The 5,846-nt window shown below is 27.1% G+C and overlaps 1 pseudogene; it reads left to right on the top strand.

The window, feature by feature from the left end:
* Window positions 1–4,684: 4,684 nt before the first annotated feature.
* LOC124897820 lies at window positions 4,685–5,101 on the top strand (annotated as a pseudogene).
* The last annotated feature ends 745 nt before the right edge of the window (window positions 5,102–5,846 follow it).

The raw sequence follows: 5,846 nt of genomic DNA, 5'->3' as shown, positions 1-5,846 counted from the left end.
TTCGAATCCAAACTTTTCTTAGCTCGTGTTGTTTTCTTTCATCTGTTCATTTATTCTTTTTCACTGCCAATATACTATGCCAGTCCTGTACATATTTCAGCCCAGTCAGTATTTTCCTTTTTCTTTTTCTCTTTTTACAATATTGAATAAAAATATTTCTTTCATTTTAATTTATTTATCTTAATTTAATATAAAAAAATTAAAAAAATATCTTTAAATTTTATGATCTTAAATTAAATACCATCAATGGTTACTTAACCGCCAATCCTCTATTCCTCTCTTGTGATGTTTGATTTTTTCATGCGCTTTAAGAATATTAATTATAATAATTTAATTAAATAATTCATACTTATTGTTTAAACTTAATTTATTAATACATAATTTTTTTTCTATATTAATCTTTTTTTTTTTGTGAAGATTAAGAGTTACTGTGAAAATTAGTTAATAATTTTTGAAACTCTTAAAATGATAAATATATTGAATTGATTAATTTTAGTAATTATGACAACTAAGGAAAGCAGAAGAGAGTATTTAATTCCACTGCACAACCAACGTATGTTGTGATGTAGTGATGGTAGTTCTTCAACCTTAAATTAGAGATTTTAGATTAGAGATCTCAAATTTAAACTTTAGGTATAGAAAAAATTTGTTGGAACCGTAACTTTAAATACTTTGCACAATTATATTTCTCCTCGGTTATCAATATAGGCCTTAAATTCTTATTTTTTTTACTTTTCTTGTTCTTAACATGGAGTACTATCTTCGTTTTAAAAAAAATGATCTACTTTGATTTGACACAAAGTTTAAGAAAATAAAGAAAATTTTTTAATCTTGTGGCCTTAAATTAAAATTATGTTAAATATACCAAAATGTTCTTTAATCTTGTAGTCCTATGTCATGTGGAAAGTCGAAATTAAAATATAACCAAAAAAAATAAATTATTTTTTTTAAACTGATTAAAAAGAAAAGTAAATCATTCGTTTTGAAACTAAGGGAGTAGTAATTTATTATGCATAAATAATATGCGGTCAGTACAGTCTGACATGAAAAGAGATCAGAGATTACATTAGCAGTATATATACCCTCAGTACCTCGCAACTCTTAGACAATACATTTTATATGACCTATCATTCTATCATGTCTTCGGTGACAATTCATATTCTAAAGTTGCATTCGGTTAGAGCATAAAATATCAGAAGATTCAAAATTCATAGTTTATGAATTTTTATACGAACTGTTGGGACCTCTTGTCCATTAGATCAGTTAAACAATTGTCTGGGATTCCATAATTAGGGACCCTCTTATTTTCATATAGAACTGGTTATATATACTACCAAAAAAATTACTAAAATCTTTTGTTAGCATAAAAAAGGAAAGAACTCATATTTTTTGAAAAAAAAATACTCCCTTCATTTCAGAATAAGTGAATTGTTGAGGTATTTTTTGGTGTTTCAAAATAAGTGAATTATTAAATTTTTTTCCAAAGTTACTCTTATGATTTGACAATCAATTAATTTTCGAAAAGTTATTAAAGGTCAACTTTTGTTTTTTTTTAGGATAAAAATGGAAAGTTGAGTTAAATTTATGTCTTTATTGCTTTTTCCTTAATCTGTGTGCCAAAATCCGACAATTCATTTATTATGAAACAGAGGGAGTACTAAATAGAGTTTTACATAGAATTTTTCTTTGCATAAAAACGGAAACAGCTCATTACGAAATATAGTTTTACATGTCTTGTGATTGTTAAGTTAAGGTCTTTCGTTAGAGTTTAGGTCCTCCGATAAAGTTGAGACGTCCCTGACAACAACAATAAAACATTCAGTACAATTCTGAAACGGATAGAGTGCAAACCTTGCCATTACATAAGAGGTGAGGTTTAGAGGTCATTTCTAAAATGCTTTTTTTATAACGATTTTAAATAAATATTATAATATTAACTAAGTAATTTTATAATATTAACTATGTGTATAGTTTAATAGAAGGTACTGAGTTAACAAGAACATGTAATTAGGCCTCTATATCCGTCGCTAAACGCACATAGCATTGATCCAAAAGTTTGTATAAAATGGTTGGTGGGTACAGAATTTAGACTATATAAGTATTCTAAGTTGGGGGTTAACTTTATTTTTGTTTAGTAGTCGTTTAGACATGAAAATTATTTTTTTCTGGAGTTGAAGTTGTATTTGATCATGTGTTTTTAAAATATTTTTTAGACTTTTGAAAAATCTTTTTAAAAATATGATTTTATGCCCTCAACTTTAAAAAATTATCAAAATCACTCAACTACTAATTTACCTACTAACATACAACCAAATATTGAGAAAATAATTGATATGTCTTCAATTAGTAAAATAATTAACAACAAACTAATTATTATGATTGTTATTCTTCTAAAATTTGAATAAAAATATCCCAAGCACGAGCTAAATAAGTTTATCTAACCATCAATTGAATAGAGAAAATATATTTTGATAAATATGATTAATGGATATAAATATATTTTATATATTCTTAAATTTGTTGATGAAAATTCTTAATTACTATCACTTGAATTAATTATTTTATTGAATTTGGTCCTTTTAAAAAAAATTACGGATGAATTATTTCTGAATAGATTAGTGCTATTTTTTTTCTTTTTCTTTATTGTTGATATTGATTTTTCTTGAATATTATTGTATCGTAAATATGGATCGTTACGTTATGTTTGATATGCAACTTTGTTGACCATTTTTTAATAATTTATTAAAATCATAATAGCTATTATATGACATATACAGAAAATTAGAATGGCAAGAAAAAAATATTACATTTCTCATTTCCCCCATAGATTGCAATTTATTATTTTTTACTTCACATTAGTAAATTAGTTAAAAGAAGAAAAAGAGATTAGAATATCTATAACAATTAAAAATAATATTGTCCCACAGAAAACAAATAATAATTTTTTTTTTCTTGGTGGTTGGTTGTAGTTATAAGAGGGGTTTGTGTAAAAATTTAAAGATTGGGGTTGTATGTAATAATAATGAAAGTTGAAAATGGAAGTGGAAAATTGTGAAAAGTTGTTTTCACTTTTTGGAATTCTACTCCAGAATAATTTTTCGAATTTTCATGGCTAAACACCACATTTTCGGAAAAGTGAAAAATATTTTCGGAATAAAAGCAAAAAAAAAAATTATGGCCAAATGGGCCCTTATTGTTTATACTTATATAGAAGATTCGCGTTAGACATTACGGGTTCTATCTAACTTGCGAATGTACATTGGCATGTCATGATCCGATATAATTGATTGTATCCAACCGATTCTTGAAATAAAAAACTCATACACACTTCCTTCCAGAGAAAAAATCAATACACCAAACACATGTTTAGATGAGCCTAAACACACTTTCAAAAAAAAAAATAATAATACACCAAACACATGTTTAGATGAGCCTAAACCAAAGCTCTTATTTGAGTAATAGTTTAAGCAAGCCGTAAATTATTAGCCCCTAGAAAGCTTGCTATCTTATATAGGACAACAATAAAATAACAAAAGAGAAGAAAGACGAAAGAGACGTATCTTTGTTAGGAAAATCAAGAATATAAAGGGTGCGTTCGGTAGAAAATATTTTTCAAGAAAATAAATGAATTTTTTATTTATTTTCTAGTAATCACTACATAAGCAAAACTATATATGTATCTACAATTTATATTTATATTTATTTATAATATATTCAAAGTGTGAAGACCCTTAGAAATGTGATTCGAATTTTTTGTCCTTTATTAAAAGACTTTACTTTAGAGAAATTATGTTTTCACTCATTTTTCTAAAATATTATTTAGTTATTAAAAAAATTCTAAAATATATAAGAGTAAAATATGAAGAATTAATGTTATTAGATTTTATACGTGGAAAAAAAGTACTAAAATATTTAGTAAGATTAAGAAAAAAGAGTATAAATTTACGTGAGTTTTTTAAAAGATACCAATGAAATCCTAATGTTAATGAGCTACAATTTGCAATAAGTCATTTCCTTTGTCCAAATTACCTTAAAAAAATTATTTTTTCTAATGCTAATAAACTACTGTTAGCTGACAGTATACGTGAACTAATTATAACTAGTTATTCTTTTTTTCAAATTACCTTTAAAACTTAATTTTTCTCTATTAAATTGTGTTAAAAAATTAAATCTCAAGAAATCATAATATTTAATATTTTTTAAATCAATTAAAATTTTACCTTAGGTAAAAAACGAATTGTTATAATTCTATTTAAATAATATTTTCATCAAACTTTTCTAAAAAGATAAGATTTCTTCTACAAGCATACCACTTTTCGAATCATAGTATTTTACGATTCAAAATCAATTAAAACTTTATGTTACATTAAAAAAAAAAGGATTGTTATAATTCTATTGAGAAAATGGCCAAACACCCCCCCCCCCCAACCTTTACCCCAAATCTCAACTACATATCTATACTTTACGGGGGTGAACATCTTAAAAATGAAATATTAACCCATCTAAAAGCTCATACCCAGATTTTGTTTTAAGTAGTGTCCTGCACGCGCTTCCACGTCATGCCACGTCATTTTTTCTTTTTTTTAATCTAAACAATTAATTCTTTTACTTTATATATTTTCCGTTTCTCTTTATAAATTATTTTCTCCTCAACAAAATTTCTCTCTCTTTCCCATTCCCCATTTTGATTCATTTTCTTCTTCAACTCAATTTCATTTCTATAGATCCTCAAATCAAACAATTCTAAACTCTACAAGAGCATAAACTAAACATTCCAATGGATCGTACGAAGCAAACAACTCATAAATCAACATGAGGCAAAGCACCAAAGAAGCAATTAGCAACAAAGGCAGCAAGAAAATCAACACTTTAAACAATTAGCAAGCTTCCATTCCAGCGTTTGGTTCGTGAAATTGCTCAGAACTTTAAGATGGATCTAAGGTTCCAAATCTTTGCTGCTGCTGCATTACAAGAGGTAGCTGAAGCATACATTGTGGGTTTATTTGAGAATACAAATCTTTATGTGATTTATGCTAAGAAGGTTACGATTATGCCAAAGGATATTCAGCTTGCTAGGAGAATTAGGAGTGAAAGGGATTAAAATGTGTAGTTTTGTTTTGGCTTGTAGCTCTTTGAATACATAAATTGATGTTTTTTCTATGGTTTGAATTAGGATTCTGAATATGTTGTTGCATCAAGAGTTGTTTAATGAAATATCTATTCTTTTGTTTAAAAAAAGTAGCAGTTTTTTCAATTTGAACTTGGCATTTCATCAAACGTTTGGTGGGCAGGAACATGACAGTGACCTTATATAGGTATTGTTGTGTTTCAAATGTTTGAAATGCATTTGAGCTTATGTGGGTATTGTTGTTATCTGCTCCTTCGTCGAATGTTTGAAATGCATTTGAGCCTATATGGATATCGTTGTTATCTGCTCTCACATCGAATTCTAGTTCGAGGTGGTGTGGCAGTAGTGATCTTTCTTTTGTGGTAAACCATCTTTGCACCCTTGATGTAGTGGTTGTATTTTTTTCTTTTATAGCAACCAAGAAACAAGAGCAGGTATTGTTCGTCAGTCTCGATAACGCACTGGTATATCAAGATCTGACATCTAAAGGGAACTAATTAAAGCCATTTTGTCAAAAAATTATCTATAGGGACATTTAAGCAATCCTCTCAAATAATCAAGAAATATTCTTGATTTTCTGGCAATAATTCAAGAATTTTTCGGTGGTGTCACTATTAAGTGAAAGTTTATTTGGATTTGGGTTTAACTCGATTTGAAAAATATTGTTTTTTGAGTGTTCTAAATACTAATTTTCCCTCAAGAATTATGAGTTGATTAA

This window comes from Capsicum annuum, chromosome 1 (assembly GCF_002878395.1).
Source record: "Capsicum annuum cultivar UCD-10X-F1 chromosome 1, UCD10Xv1.1, whole genome shotgun sequence".
NCBI classification, from domain to species: domain Eukaryota; kingdom Viridiplantae; phylum Streptophyta; class Magnoliopsida; order Solanales; family Solanaceae; genus Capsicum; species Capsicum annuum.
The sequence above is the reverse complement of the archived record's forward strand: the minus strand, read 5'-3'. Positions and strand labels throughout refer to the sequence as shown.